The sequence below is a fragment of the Symphalangus syndactylus genome, chromosome 2 (genome assembly GCF_028878055.3).
Source record: "Symphalangus syndactylus isolate Jambi chromosome 2, NHGRI_mSymSyn1-v2.1_pri, whole genome shotgun sequence".
Taxonomy (NCBI): domain Eukaryota; kingdom Metazoa; phylum Chordata; class Mammalia; order Primates; family Hylobatidae; genus Symphalangus; species Symphalangus syndactylus.
The window spans coordinates 96495007-96511799 of NC_072424.2; the positions used below are offsets into that span (position 1 = coordinate 96495007).

The window sequence follows — 16793 nt, forward strand, 5'->3', positions numbered from 1 at the left end:
TTTACCCCAACACATGAAAACCACCAAAGTGCCCTTTAAGATACCTATGCAATTCTTGAGCCCCTGGTACAAAAAAGGTTTTCTGTGCATTTCTTCCTCCTTCTAGAGGAAGGAGACTGTTAGGGAATAAGCGTGTAGTTCACATGTGATAATCTACCCCAATATTCTTATCTCCATAATCTGTTGGCTTCCTTCCCCTATATTCTTACAAAAATGGCTAGCATTTCCTGTTCATTTAGAATGAACTACTACTGAGCACAGCTCAAGAGAGCAAATCATTTACACAACTTGCAGCTGCTTAAGCCAGCACCTTAAATCCAGAATCTCCGATAACTGTATCCCTATTGCTGAATTCTGTGTGATCTATAGTTATGCTCTTCCTTTCTTGGTCTAGTACTCTCAATCCATTTCCACACATGTTCTCCATATTATGCCAGCATACCTTAGCACTCTTTCAATTCCTTTGGTGAGAACTTCCTCTGCTCCTGAATTTGGCTTTGCAGTTGAACTCCTGAGGCATATGGGATCTGAATCTACACGCAGTTCTGGTGATCTTGAGAGACAGTGGAAGTGGGATGTGAGAAGAAGTGACTTGCCTTGTGAAACCGTTTCCTAGACTTTCTCAGGTGAGAGTATTGAGAACCCCTGACAGTAACAGCATCATTAGACAGGAAGGTTCATTGGGCTAAAAATGGTAAAACCTGTGTGAAATTGGCTTCAGGAGTCCGCATGTTTATTATGTAACATACTAAGGATTCTGAGGCAAGGTGGGCTTCAGCAGTGCTACATGCAGGTTCTGGCCCTGCTTTTCTTCAGTTCTCTTGTTCTGCTCTCTGGGAATTAGCTTTGTCCTCAGGTGGGAATCCCTCTTGGTTGTTAGGGTGGCCACCAGAGCATAATGCTTCCTATGTACATTCTGTAGGAGAGACATAATCCCAAAGCCACAGAATATGAGTCCTCCCATTCAGAGTGATTTGCCATTTCTACATTGTTAAGAGCCACAATGCAAATGGCATTCATTGGACAGCTTTCAAGGGTGGGTTCCTGTGCTTATACACTGTTGCTTGGAAGGTAAATTAGTTCAGCCACTGTGGAAAGCAGTTTGGAGATTTCTCAAAGAACTTAGAGCTACTATTCGACCTAGCAATCCCATTACAGGGTATATATCCGAAATAAATCATTCTGCCAAAAAAACGCATGCACTCATATGTTCACCACAGCACTATTCACAATAGCAAAGACATGGAATCAACCTAGATGTCCATTAACAGTGGACTGGATAAAGAAAATGTGGTACATATACACCACAGAGTACTACACAGCCATAAAAAAGAACAAGTTTGTGTCCTTTGCAGCAACACGGATGCAGTTTATGGTCATTATCCTAAGCAAATTAATGTAGGAACAGAAAACCAAATACCACATATTATCACTTACAAGTGGAAGTGAAACACTGAGTATTCATGGACGTAAAGATGGCAATGATAGAAACTGAGGACTATTAGAAGGGAGAGGGAGAGAGAAAGGCAAGGGTTGAAAAACTGTTGGGTGCTATGTTCAGTACCTGGGTGATGGGATCAGTTATACCCCAAACCTCAGCATCATGCAATATACCCAGATAAAAAACCTGCACACATACCCCCAAATCTAAAATAAAACTTGAAAAACAAACAAAAAAGATTGGGTTCCTGAACCAATCACCAGCAAGGGAGAAGAAATTCACATGATGGTTTGTTCTAACAACATTTACTCCTATACATAAGGATAGGTCAAATACCTGAATAAAATTGGGGTTTCTGTTAGGAAGGAGGAAGAGAAAAGGTCCATATGATGGAACATCTATTGAAGCTAAAAATGTTCTCTCTCACCCAGTAGGCAGAGAAGAATAATAGTAATATAGCATTTTAAGGCTAATGCTCAATCTTGGAAATAAACGCATTAATATTTTGCTTTATATTTACTCTTCATAGACAGCTCTGCTTTGGAATAAGAGGGCTTTTACTTTCTGGTGGAAATTCTATTATTTTTTTTTAATCATTCACTATGACTAATTGGATATATATCTACAAAACGACTACCACTTATTTACCTAAATTTTAAAAATTTTGGCTGGATACAGTGGCTCACGCCTGTAATCCCAGCACTTTGGGAGGCTGAGGTGGGAGGATTGGTTGAGCCCAGGAGTTCAAGACTAGCCTTGGCAACATAGGGAGATCCCATCTCTACAAAGTATATTTTAAATTAGCCAGGCGTGGTGATACACACCTGTGGTCCCAGCTACTCAGAAAATTGAGGTGAGAGGATCACTTGAGCCCGGGAGGTCAAGGATGCAGTGAGCTGTGATTGCACCACTGCACTCCAGCTTGGGTAACAGAGGGAGACCCCCATCTCAAAAAGAAAAACAATTAATTGCAATTTCAGTTACAAACTAGTTGAAATGAAATAAGTGAGAGAAAAAACTAGTGTGTGCATTTCTTTATATAGACCTTTTGATAAAACCTACACTTTCTAAAACAAGTTAACGTTTTCCAAGTGTGGTGAATTTAAAATGGTTATAAAATTGTTTACAACTTTTTTCATCAAGAGCTGGAGTTGACCAGGCATGGTGGCTCATGCCTGTAATCCCAGCACTTTGGGAGTCTGAGGCAGGCGGATCACGAAGTCAGGAGATTTAGACCATCCTGGCTAACATGGTGAAACCACGTCTCTACTAAAAATACAAAAAATTAGCCAGGCGTGGTGGCGAGCGCCTGTAGTCCCAGCTACTTGGGAGGCTGAGGCAGGAGAATAGCGTGAACCTGGGAGGCGGAGCTTGCAGTGAGCCAAGATGGCGCCCACTCAGCCTGGGCGACAGAGCAAGACTCTGTCTCAAAAAAAAAAAAAAAAAAAGAGCTGGAGTTCATTTTACCAGCCCCTAAATTCAAGCTGTCCTTATAACTTGCCTTGACCAATAGAATGCTGCAGAAGTGATGATTTGTGACTTCTGAATAAGACCTCAAGAGAACCTAGCAAAACAAATAAATCAGTATTTTTGGGGGGTGGGGGAGTTAATTTGTTATTTCTGTAGTTCTTTATTTTATTTATTTGTTTGTTTGCTTATTTTTTCTTTCTTTTTGTCTTTTTTGAACAAATAAATTGTTATTTTAAGCCACTAAGTTTTGAGGTAGTCTTTATGCAGTAATAAATAACTGATATACCAACCCTTTCTTTTTTTTTTTTTTTTTGGAGATGGAGTTTTGCTCTTGTTGCCCAGGCTGGAGTGCAATGGCATGATCTTGGCTCACTGCAACCTCCGCCTCCCGGGTTCAAGCAGTTCTCCTGCCTCAGCCCCCCCCAGGAAGCTGGGATTACAGGCACGCACCACCATGCCCAGCTAATTTTTGTATTTTTTTAGTAGAGATGAGGTTTCTCCATGTTAGTCAGGCTGGTCTCGAACTCCCAACCTCAGGTGATCTGCCCACCTTGGCCTCCCAAAGTGCTGGGATTACAGGCGTGAGCCACTGCGCCCGGCCTCCAACCCTTTCATAAGGATTCATGTTCTATCATTTTACTGGGATTTGAAGTGTGTTGTTATTCAACCATACTTAATTAGAAATCAAACATTATAGGTAAAAGTTTTTTGAACTTCTAGCCTCAAGTGAGCCTCCCACCCAGCCTCCCAAAGTGCTGGAACCACAGGCATAAGCCACTGTGCCCCACCAGATAACTTTTTCAAAGAGGAATAACTTAAAAACTCAGTCCTATTTTATATGCAGAAAAACAAAAATAGCATATAATCTCTATGGGAGTGAAATATAAGTATGTAACTCCATGCATCCCTGTAAAATATAATGCGATGTCTCAGAGCAGGGACTGGGAAAATGCTATTCCACTCCTGTTTACTGCAAATGCTTTATGAGCCCTTACCACATCCTCTTGTATTATAACATCTGGTAGGTACTTTTGGGTGAGGGTTGTATGGGAAAACGAAAGTGAAGATGGGGAGGTGAAAGCTCCATTAATAAAATAAAATCCTTAACCAATTAAAATTTTAAAAATATATTTAATGTTATCTGTATCTCATTATTAATATGTACATCATATTCTAATGACCCATGTATTATTAGATAATACATGTATATAATTCATGAATAAAAATGTATCTCTGTTGAGCAAATGCTCAAAAATTTTTTATACGCATATGTGAATGATCAAAAAATATAGAGGATGGGCTAGGAAACATGGTGGCCCTTTTAAGAGACAAATATAGAAGCAAACTATACCTGTCATGTAATATAAATAAACACACACATGCCTACCAGATATCATGTAACTGGCATGACAAAGTCACTGGGAAAAGGCATATCTATCTGTAATTATTGACCTACTCTGGGCTATGAAATTAGAAGTTTTCTTGACTAACATCCAATTCTTTTGGAATTTCCCTTTGGGGGCATGTCATTTTAGGGTCATTGTAAGGGTTCATGCCTATAATAAACTGTTATAAAAATATCCCTGGAGGTACCCTGCCTCCTGGCTCATTTTCTGAGTGGACTCAACAGACTGGTGGCCTGGGGTTTGTTCTGGGCCCCTTGCCTCAGGTGCACCCTGGTGTGACCTCACACACCACAAAACATCCTAGTGTTTTGTTTTGTTTTGCTTTTTTGTTTTGAGACCAAGTCTTGCACTGTCACCCAGGTTGGAGTGCAGTGGCTTGATCTCTGCTCACTGCAACCTCCACCTCCTGGGTTTTCAAGTGATTCTCCTGCCTCAGCCTCCCGAGCAGCTGGGATTGCAGGCGCCCGCCACCACGCCCGGCTAATTTTTGTATTTTTAGTAGAGACAGGGTTTCACCACATTGGCCAGGCTGGTCTCAAACTCCTGACTTCAAGTGATCCTCCCGCCTCGGCCTCCCACAGTGCTGGGATTACAGGCTTGAGCCACCACGCCTGGCCAAAAGAGCCTAGATTTAAGCTGAGAGTTCGTGGCACTGGGGCATTTTATTCCTCCATTTGCCTAGCAGCTTCCACTGCAGATGTTTTCTCACCCTTCTGGCTATTTTCACCTTTCTTTCAGTGGCTTTTTTTTCCATTTTTTTTTTTTTTTTTTTTTTTTTTTTTTGAGACGGAGTCTTGCTCTGTCGCCCAGGCTGGAGTGCAGTGGCATGATATCTGCTCACTGCAAGCTCGGCCTCCCGGGTTCACACCATTCTCCTGCCTCAGCCTCCCGAGTAGCTGGGACTACAGGCACCCGCCACTATGCCCGGCTAATTTTTTGTATTTTTAGTAGAGACGGGGTTTCACCACGTTAGCCAGGATGGTCTTGATCTCCTGACCTTGTGATCCACCCGCCTCGGCCTCCCAAAGTGCGGATTACAGGCGTGAGCCACCGCGCCCGGCCCTTTTTTTTCCATTTTTAAAAATTCACAGGCTTCCTATTTCTAGGTATTTACCACATTTCTGTTCATGCTTTTTCCCTGACTTTTATTTTTCACTCCTTCTTAGCCCTCTCTCCCAACCACATCTGTTTTACTCCCTTTCATTTTTTCCCCATTCCTTTATTCCCTGCTGTCCTGTTTTTCTTTGTTCAATTCAGAACATCAGCCGGAAGCTTCCCCGTTGCTAAGTAACCACATCACCCACACACACCCTTTTCCATTTTCAACTTATTTCTTCTGTTTTAATAAACTCATGGGGCCAAATGGTCTCTAAAAGAAAATGAGAGGTGCTGCTGTCTTCTCTTCATGCAGCAGAGATGCATACCCTCTCATATCCTGCCTTTTCTTACTAGATTTTGGCTTCTTGTTTTATTGATAATTTGCCCCAGACTGTGAGATAACACTAAATAAGCACAAAATATCCTTTTGGGCTTAGACAATTTGCAGAAGGGAGGAAGAGATAATTTCTGCAGAAGAAACAATGAAAATGCTTAAAATATAGTTACAAGGCATGGATGGCATGGGCTCATTGAAGGGTGTTTGCCTTGACCCCAGAATCAAATCCAGCCCTCCCTAGTAAAAGGTTTCCACTAGGGATCAAGTTAGCTAGCAAGTCCCTCTTAACATTGTTGAGTTGTGAGGAAGCTACTAATGGCATGGTAAGTGTGATTTGCACAAAATGAAGGATAAAACAATACAAGAAATCATTATGTGGTTTTCCAAATCTCAATCCTTTTCCAGACATCAATCTGACATGGCACTTGTGCCAAAGGCATAATTGGAGGTGTGTGAGCCCTTCTCACAACATGTTCTTGAGGGATTCCAAGTCTTCTGGCACATTTTAATAATTTACTGGGAATGGTAACTCCATATGTCCAAACACTAGGGCAGAGTAACAGAGATACCAGGAGATTTGAAAAAAAATCTTTTCACCCTTGCAATACCATAAATAATTTCCTTGCCTGGTGTGAATTCTTTCTCTGTCCTCTTGCATTTATGCAATGCCTGGGAGGCCTTTCCTGCTAAGCCCGCCCCCACATTGTTGCACTCAGCTTTTTGCCCACAGTGAGCACTGTGCTAATTGGGTAGCTTTGGGAGCTGCTGCTTAAGAAGTATCACAGCCTTCTATGTAGGTGTGTGTCCCAGCTCCTCAGGTAGTGCTCTGTGCTCTCTGTCAGGGAAGGGCTCATATCCAGCATGTAATGAACACTCAATAAGTTGCCTTAAATTTAACCACAGAATACAGACACTCTGACAAGGGGATTATTTTTAGTTTCATTTTCTAGATAGAAGAACAGTGGTTTTCTTTATATTAAAGTCTAAGTTCATCGATCAAAGTGCCAGAAATGAAGCTTATGCATTTCCATCACTATCCCGAAATGCAGATGGAGCATTTCAGTAGAGGGAAATTTCAAAAGCTTTATTTGTCAAGACCCCTCGATATTCTGAAAGCAGAAACCCTATAAGACTAAAACCTACTCTAAGGTATTCTAAGAATACCTAGCCAGAACTGGAATTGGCAAGCTTTTTCTTTCTAGAATCTAGCCCCTTTGAGATGTTAGGTCTTCTGAGAGTTTCAGAAAGTTTTAATATAATTTCAACTTTTAGGGTAACCTCAACTGATGAAACATACAGTTGAACCTCCTGGAATTTTTATTTTATGTACCACTTACTTTAAATTATACAAAACCTTCACTGTCTTCCAGTATTCACTTCTCTTTTAACTTTCTTCTCTCAACTTGAGATATCAGGCAACACCACCATGTCATATTTTCTTTTCTTACATTTTTGAACATCTAATTCCTTTTTTCCTTTCCATCCTCTTCATCAATGTGGTCTAGTCTTATAGGGAACTTTTCTCTCCAATCACAATCCCCTCCTCTTCCACTTCTCGCTTAGCTACTCTTCCCCACACCCCCAAAAGACTCTCGCTTTGTGATTCCAGTCCTGGAATTCTTTCCCTGTTAGTGTCCCCTTCACTTCACTGCTTTCCTACCCCATGGAGCTCTCATGAGCCATCCCTTTAACCATTCTCTTCAGTATCTCAGTTCCCTTGCCCCTCATTGGCCTGGCAAATCCCCAAACTTGAATGAGTTCATCTTCATGTCTCCCTGTCTGAGCCCAGGCTATCTCTCCTGGAGAGAGATCACAACTCTGCCATGGATGCCATTCCAACTCTGTGACCCCAAGTACTGGTCCCTCCAGGCTGGTCCCAGCAGTCTTCCTGTGTTTCCTTCTCATATTCCTCCTCATCTGCTTTTTTTTTCTTCTTTTTTGAGACAGGCTCTTACTCTGTCACCCAGACTGGCACAATCTCAGCTCATTGCAGCCTCAACTTCCCAGGCTCAGATGATCCTCTCACCACCTCAGCCTCCCCAGTAGCTGGGACTACAGGTGTGCGCCACCATGCCTGGCTAATTTTTGTATTTTTTGTAGAGATAAAATTTTGCCATGTTGCCCAGGATGGAATCAAACTCCTGGGCTCAAGCAATCCTCCCGCCTCGGCCTCCCAAAGTGCTGGGATTATAGCCATGAGCCACTGCACCTGGCCTTACCTCATTCTTTTTAGCTCCTCATTCTATTCTACAATAAGGAAGAACCATAACTTACTAAACTACTTTCTTTTTATCAAACTTCATTTTTTGTTATTACAAAGAATGTGCTAATGAGATGCTTGTGCATTTGTATTTGTTTATATATCTAAGTATTTCTGTAGAATACATAGAAATTTTTAGGTAAAGTGGCTTGAAATTTTTAGGTATAGGAGTTTTATACTTTTTGCTTGTAAATATATTTAAACATATGCAAACTTTTGTGTATTAAAATAGGCAAAATATGTAAAACCTTAATTCACAGAACAGCAAATCTGAACCAATGAACATAATATAAAGATACTGAAGCTCACTTATAGCCAGGAAAATAAAAATTAAACATTGCAATATCACTTTATAGCTACTAAACTGGGAAAAATCTAAAAGACCAATACAACCTATTACTGGTGGAAATATGGGAGAAAGAGTTGCTTTTTTTTTGGTGGGGGGGGGGGACAATCTGGCAGCATCTACTAAAATTTAAAAAACATATATAGACTTCAACCGACAAACCTACTAACTCTTAGAGTTCAATCCTATAAAATAGAAGGCCAAAAGGTCGGAATATACAGACAAAGATATCTTTGGCAATATTCATCTCTTCCTGCAAATATTTATTAAGTTCTGACTATATTGCCATCACTTCACAGATGAACAAGGCACAGGCCCTGCCCTTAAGTTACTCACAGCCTGTCTGGAGACAGATGAGTACACAAGCAACTGCAGTTCATGAGCGAGGTGTCTAGAAGCAATCTGGGCCTGGGATGGAAGGCTGCAAAGACTTCACTGAAAAGCACATTTGCAAGACTGTAAAATACAACATGCTTCCAAGGCCTTGGATTAAATTGTGTGGTCCAGGATAGCTGAACAGAGTAAAGATACCTGGATATAGGGAAAAGATAACCCATAAGCTTTTCACGAAACAAAAATTGTGTTAATAAAAGTCACAGGTACTCTAGTTACTCTAGTGGCAGTGGAGACAGAATGTGAGATACACAATGAAAAAAGAACTTACTTTTTGGGAAGAGAATTAAAAGAGTCTATTATTAAATGGTAGCCAAAATGCTGTTTTTCTCATATACCTGGCGCAGAACATACTCTTGAAAGCTATGTGTTGAATCAATAAAGTATGACATGGGAACAGCATATGAAAAGGTTTAGCTCAGATAAACCTGAATTCAGTCAGTAATCTCACTTATTTAAGATTTTTCCTTGAATAGGCTTTTTTCCTTCCTTCCTTCCTCCCTCCCTTTTCCCTACCATTTTTCAGGCAAAAGAAAGACTGGTCAAATAGGAGTTCTAAATCCTGTTAACCTCACTTTAACCCTGTTATTTCACCATTTAATGACAAGGCAAAACCATCAGCTCTTAAATCATGAACTTTAAATGCCAAAAACAGTGTTGAGCAATTTTTAAAACATAAATGTTATATAGAAAAAGAATGACTAACACTAAAAGCAAACAAACAAAACAGACAGTTCATTAGAAACCGGTAATATAGAATAGCCCCGATTTTGTACCTAACAGAGCTCAGAAAGGGACTGACAGCCCACGGAGAAACAAGAGCAGTACATCAAGACGAAGGCACATTTTCTTCCCAACTGCTGTCATTTAAGGAAAAACCATGAGCGTGAGTTCTGTTATGGGAGGGTAGCGACCTCCATGAAATCATGAGAACATTCCCGAAGTCTAAGTGCTGCCTGGCTTTGCTCCCACATCAACAGCAAAACAACTGCATAGCAACCTACATTTGCCCGTTTCCTCACTCATTAATGTTTGTCCAGAAGAAACACCCCTGCCAGTCCCTGTCTGCTTTGTAAAGTATGTCAAACAGGAGTTGAGTGTGTATGCCAGATTGGGGAGCGACACATGCTGGCATTTCTCAGCGCATGCGGCTCCCCACTCGGCTTTCTGGAGCACTGCCTTTTGGCGACAGAGCAGCTAGAGCTCCTCTCCCCTCCCCCATTTCCTCTCATAAAGATAACGGGTAACAACAATTGGTGTGTGTGTGTGTGTGTGTGTGTGTGTGTGTGAGAGAGAGAGAGCGCTCCCAGTTGGCCAAGTATCCTTTACATCCAGTGACCTGTTTTATGAATAATAGGAAAGAGTTTCCAGCTTATTTTCTGCATTCTCAGGAGTACGCACAGTTCACAGTAAATGCAGAGTAACAGTCACTTCTAAAACAAAGATAAAACACTCTAAATGCTGCTCTGCAAAGACCATTTGCCATCTGTTCCTTTCCCCCTGACAGGGCTGCTTATCAGGACTCCAGCAAGGACACCATCATAGCAGTCTAGATCCGAGTACTTTTTCTCTGTTGCAGGGGGTGTTTCCTTGAACTTTCCCATCTGCTTCTAAGCAAGAGATATAAAATATTATCTATAAAATAAGACTAGCAAATGACTCACAGTGAATAAAAATAAATCAGTGTGTAGTTTGTCATCATCTTTAAGAGAAAAAAAAAGGAAAATGCTCCACAATTGGAGAAACAACTCACTTTTTCAAACCTCCTCAAGGAACGTCTTCAAATGATAGGCAGGAAATGGGTATGTGGGGGTTAAGTTAAGCTCAAGTAAACTCAAGTGGCAAGAGCATGATCCAACCCCATCATGCATATTCATAAGAGGCAACCTGAGCTTCCGTGTAAAACCACAGTGTGACTGTATTTCCTGCACACACTTTGCATTCCACACAGCCCGGACACATTGCAGCACTGGAGAGGCCCAATGCCTTGCTTTATAACATGGCTCAGAAGAACCATAATTGTTCATTGACAACTTAACATACACGTTGACTAGATGTTCTCCATAGGCCTTATGACAGCTCAAGAAGTATCTGTCAGGATGCAGTTTGAAAGACATCATTGTGCAAGTGTGAATCTCAAGGCTTTGGCTACTAAGAAGTAAAAATGGAATATGGTTATTTGTTTTCAATAAAGTATTGGGCATTTATTACTAATACTCTAATGGAGAAATAGGTCAGTCTAACCAACATGGGAAGATGATAACACTCTATATACTGCTTCTCTTTTCAACAGACTTTCTACAACAAAATACCCATAGTTTCAGCTGCCAGAATATATAAACCAAAGGCCTTGTTTCAGTGGGATTTGGGGTGGCATCGATAGTATAGTGGTGAATGTAACTGCTTTTCAGCAGAATTTGGGAAGGCATGTACTGGATTTTTCATTCATTCACTCAACAAATATTTATTAAGTGCCACTATGTGCCAAATACTGCCCTGGGCACTTGGAAAAACCACAATGAACAAAACACAAAAGTCCCTGTATCATGAAGCCTATGATCGCTGAGTGTTTCAGACTGCCATGCTCCTCCAGAGAGAAAGAACACCTTATCATATGCCTGTCATTAAAGGACCTGGACCTTTTTCTTCAATTTCTTTCAAATGCCCTCAATGACTCTGTCAATGAAGTTTGTACGTGTGCCCATATGTGCTATTTGAAAGACAGAAGAGAGAGGGAAAGAAAGCAACACTGAAACACGATTCAAAAAATGATAGAAAGATTTACCTTTATGTTTAGGAAAGCCACAAAGACATAAGTACTGGGAAACACAAAAGAACACTAGTGCAGATGGAAAAATCTATTTGTTTTATTAGGAAGATGCAAAATATTATCAAGATGTCAACTCTTGGCCAGGCACAGTGGTTCACATTTGTAATCCTAGCACTTTGGGAGCCCAAGGCAGATGTATCATCTGAGGTCAGGAGTTCGAGACCAGCCTGACCAACATGGTGAAACCCTGTCTCTACTAAAAAAAAAAAAATACAAAAAAATTAGCCAGGCGTGGTGGCACATGCCTGTAATCACAGCTACTTGGGAGGCTGAGGCAGGAGAATAATTTGAACCTGGGAGGCAGTGGTTGCAGTGAGCTGAGATCGCACCACTGCATTCCAGCCTGGGCAATGAGGGCAAAACTCTGTTTCAAAAATAAAGAGTCAACTCTCATGATTTAAGCTATAAATTTGATATATGACAAAAAAATTCATAATGGTCTTGTGAACTAAGTTGATTCAAAGCACAAAGAAAAATCTGAGGGGAAAAGTCTAATGAGGGAGGAACTAGGTCTACCAGATGCTGAAATATAAAGCTTTGATAACTAAAAGTGTATACTAACTCATAAATAGACAAAACAGTGGAACTGAATGAAACACCGGGAAATAATTCCAAATCCATTTGGGAATTAAATATCTGATCAACATGGCACATTGCCCATAGGTCTGTTGACCTCAGCAGCATTGTCAGTCATGCAGTGTGGTCCTTCACCTCCTTCTCATTAGGAGGCTTGGAACTAACCAGAGGTTGTGGGTTCAGGAGTAAGAAAGAACACCGGGCTTAGATGGCTAGACACCGAAGCACCAATCTTGCTCTACTACCTGTAGCTTGGTGACCTTGTGTTGAGCTTTGGTTTCATTGTCTATAATATGAGAATAATGAAATCTATTGCAAAGCATTATTGTGTGGATAAGTTTATATATGAATCTACCTAGCAAATATCAAGTATTTAACAAAATAAACATAATTCTAATTGAATAGCTTAATGGACATCTTAGCTCCAGGTTGACAGTTTCACAATTTGTCTGTCTGCAGACAGAAATTGCTTTTTAAAAATCTCAAATCCTTTTTTTTTTTTTTGTCATTCAACATGTAAATAAGATTTAGAAAAAAGAATTATTTTAAAGCTCAGATTTAGAGTCAATGATTTCCTTACAGAGGAAAGTCTTTATAAATAAGATCAAGTTGTTGAGTGGGTGGATGAAATCCAGCAAGAGAAGTTTCAGTTACATAGCACAGGAAAAGATCTTCTTTTTTTTTGAGACGGAGTCTCACTCTGTTGCCCAGGCTGGAGTGCAGTGGCACGGTCTCAGCTCACTGCAAGCTCCACCTCCCGGGTTCACGCCATTCTCCTGCCTCAGCCTCCTGAGTAGCTGGGACTACAGGCGCCCGCCACCACGCCCGGCTAATTTTTTTGTGTTTTTAGTAGAGATGGGGTTTCACCGTGTTAACCAGGATGGTCTCGATCTCCTGATCTCATGATCTGCCCACCTCGACCTCCCAAAGTGCTGGGATTACAGGCGTGAGCCACTGCACCCAGCCCAGGAAAGGATCTTCTAACTTCTGTGTTTTAAAGGAAGATGTGGAGCTTTTTAAAGATGATGCTGGACTAAGCATGAGCTGATGGAAACCTGACCTGTGTGTAGAGACCACCCAAGGTTCGGGTGTGGTGCCAAAATGGAGACCTTACTCTTGCACAAAAGAAGCTTGAACAATTTATGGTGAGGGTAGAAGTACAAATAAAATTGCATGTAGATTTTTAATTTCCACCTTTGGTTATATTGTACAATTCAGTGCCTAAGGGGTCAAAGGATTTTGAAGAGAGTTTTGGGAAATCACATATACTCTTGGAAAACTTCATGACAAAGGGCAATATTGGGCAGTGTTGGAAAGGGACGAAGTGGATCACTTGGTGGAAAGTGGCAGGCAGAAGAGTGTGTGGATGCCTCAGAAGTGGATGTGGTTAAAGGATGGAACAACGAAGGGTTTGATGGCTGCAATAAGGCGTACAAGACAATGAGATGAGTAATAAGCTGACAGAATGCTTGCTGAATAATCCTGATTTAAATTTGTCAGGCAAGTGATGAAAAGAATGTTTGCTGCTGGCCAGGATGGTCTGACCAAGAAAGCTAGACACAAGAGACCAATAAGGCTATTTCCATTGTCTAAATAACAATGCTTCGGTCCAAGCTGGTCTGAACCTGTGAGAACAGAGACAGTGCACAGCTTTGAAAATCCTGTAGGACAAGGAATCATGGAATTGGTGATTTTTCTGGACAAAATGATAGAGGAAAAGGTTTAACAAGGTTAGCATCATAGAAAGCTGACAGAGGGATGGAGCCATTGTCAACAAAGAGAACTTCAGACCTGCTAAGCGTTTGTAAGGAGGACAAGGAGAGAAAATATACCCAATTTTGGCTGCATTTGGCTGTGGATGACAACAAACATAACAACACAATCTCCATCAGAAACGGAATCAAGACTTTAAATATAATGAATTCAGAATTCTTAGCAAAAAGAATATTGTGCTGTTTCTTTTGTTATGGGGCTAAAATTTTTCCCATTTATAATAGGCACAAAATATACTTATGAAAGTCATGCTTATCACTGACCTACATCTTCTGTAAGGAAAATGTATGTTACAGACACCAAGAAGAAGATCTCACCTCCCACCTTCTCTGTGATAGAGAAAATAGCAGAGGAGCACATTTTTTACAATCTTGCTAACAGGGGGAAACATTTCATGCAGTATCATCAGCTCCACCATCTGTCTTACTCCCAAGTCCACCAGCTGCTAAAATAATGAATTTTCTTTAGGTCATCATTTTGGTCTTTTCTTGGATACTGGTCATTGAAAAGGTGAGATGTTACTAGGTCACTGTGTGGGCTCCCAGATGGATGTCAGAGATGGGGCCATAGCTGATTGTGATATGAATATAGGATTTACATAATCAGTGCCTATGTCACAATGTCCCATGAGAAAATCAACATCATTATTTTATCATTCACATCTCATTTTTTATAAATGGATTAATTATTCACCTAATTCACCAGGTTTGGCTTTGAATAATCCTCAGGTTTCCCTTTCCCCCAGGACATGTCCTTAAATAAATTGAAGAATTTTTGTAACAATATATTATAGTTTTAAACATATTTAGCAGCAGAACTTTTATTTTTCTAACGAGAACCTCAAGTTATTAAACAGTCAATATTCATTAAGGTCTTTCTCACCCTATTTGAATTTTTAGGGATTGATGGAAATTATGTCATTCTTTGTGAACTTCTGAAAAGCCTATGGAAATGAAGGCAAGTCCAAAAGAGATCCCAGCGTCTTCTGAGCACCCACAGAAGAGTAGAGCTGCCCAATGTGACTACATATAAGAGCCAACATTATATGCTGTTTGATATGCTTTTAAAAACATTAACCACACCTTGTATTACATAAAAGCAAAGGCTTTAGAGTCAGACAGGCCTGGGTCTGAATCTTGCTGTATGATCTTCAGCAGGTTACTTAGCCTCTCCAAGACTCAGTTGAAACTTCTGTGAAATGGATATAATAATACAGATCTTAAAATGTTGTTACGAGGGGAAAACGATGTGATATGTGTAAAGAACTAGCACAATGTCTAATGTATAGTAAGTGCTCAAAAATGGTAGGTAATAATTATACTATTGGAAATAATAATAATTGCCTTACCTTATAGGGTGTAATCACCACAGTGTGTAAGATGGAACTGCAGAGTTAGTAATGACTAACTGCTAGTTTAGTTAATAAGCTAACAGCCAGTTCATACTTGGCTAGCGTGCCCCGAAATGGAATTTCTAACTCTTCTATCATAAATAGCATCAGCAAGTAAGACACTGAGGAGTCAAAATGCCACCTGGGTATGTATTAGTCCATTCTCACACTACTATAAAGAACTGCCAGAGACTGGATAATCTATAAAGGAAAGAGGTTTAATTGTCTCACAGTTCCGCCTGGCTTGGGAGGCCTCAGGAAACTTACAATCATGGCAGAAGGTGAAGGGGAAGCAAAGACTTTCTTCACATGGTGGCAGGAGAGAGAACTAGCAAGAGCAGGGAAAACTGCCTTATAAAACCATCAAGTCTCATGAAAACTCACTCACTATCATGAGAACAGCATGGGGGAACTGCCCGCACCCCCCGACCCTGCCCCATGATTCAATTACCTCCCACCAGGACCCTCCCTCGTGACGTGGGGATTATAGGGATTACAATTCAAAATGACATTTGGGTGGGGACACAGCCAAACCATATGAGGATATAAGGCTCTTCAACGAATACTTTTAGCAGAGTATCTATGATTTTAGTGAGTAGATCTTGACAGCTAAATAAAGCTATCTTCCTTCTGTCAGGATCCTGGGATCTTCTTCTATAGATACTCATTGTCTTATTTTAAGAACCTCCAGAGAAACAGATTCCACAACTTCCCTTAATAACCTATTTCTGTGCTTAGTAATTGTTCCTCTTAGTAAATCTTCTGAGCTAATCTGAATCCTTTGTGCTCTAATTTAAGGCCAGTCATCTCACATTTAATTCAGATCTTATTGATACCTGTATCACTATTGAACCAAATTACAACTAGAAATATTGACAAATGTGTTATCACAGAGCTTTCAGCATGAGCATATGCTTTTGACAATCAACTGTGATGAGTTAACATGCCAGAGAGTGGCATTGTTCATGTAATCAGAGACACATTAGCAGTGTTCTCTTAAAGGCACAGCCCCAGTTCATCTTTGACAATTGTCACACTGACTTGTGTGACATGAATCAGATATAAGCAGCATTTTAAAAGCCAGCAAAATGAAATGAACAACATCTAAGTTGTTTTCGGCAGAGTTTTCTGCTGCTCTGGCCAAGATGCATCCCAGAGATTTGGTTTTCAGGGTGTTGGCTCATTTTATTTATTTTATTTATTATTTTATTTTATCTTATCTTATCTTATTATTTTATTTTATTTTATTTTATTTTATTTTGGAGCAGAGTCTCACTCTGTCACCCAGGCTGGAGTGCAGTGGTGTGAGCTCGGCTCACTGCAACCTCTGCCTCCCAGGTTCAATTGATTCTCCTGCCTTAGCCTCCCGAGTAGCTGGGATTACAGGTGCCTGCCACTATGCCCGGCTAATTTTTGTGTTTTTAGTAGAGATGGGGTTTCACCATATTGGCCAGGCTGGTCTCCAACTCCCAA

General features: G+C 40.6%; 1 protein-coding gene across 6 annotated transcripts in view; it reads right to left on the minus strand.

Moving 5' to 3' along the window:
• Window positions 1–10591, minus strand: part of CEP85L (centrosomal protein 85 like) — a 243813-nt gene extending 233222 nt beyond the window's left edge. For 2 of the 6 annotated variants that reach the window (XM_063620780.1, XM_055262504.2), the window contains exon 1: window positions 10505–10559. The gene's annotated coding sequence lies outside the window, so the exon portion shown is untranslated. Of the gene's footprint in view, window positions 1–8694; window positions 10420–10504 lie in introns of those variants that run through there. The other 4 variants (XM_063620768.1, XM_063620756.1, XM_055262489.2 and 1 more) reach the window with 4 other exon arrangements.
• Between the last annotated feature and the right edge of the window lie 6202 nt (window positions 10592–16793).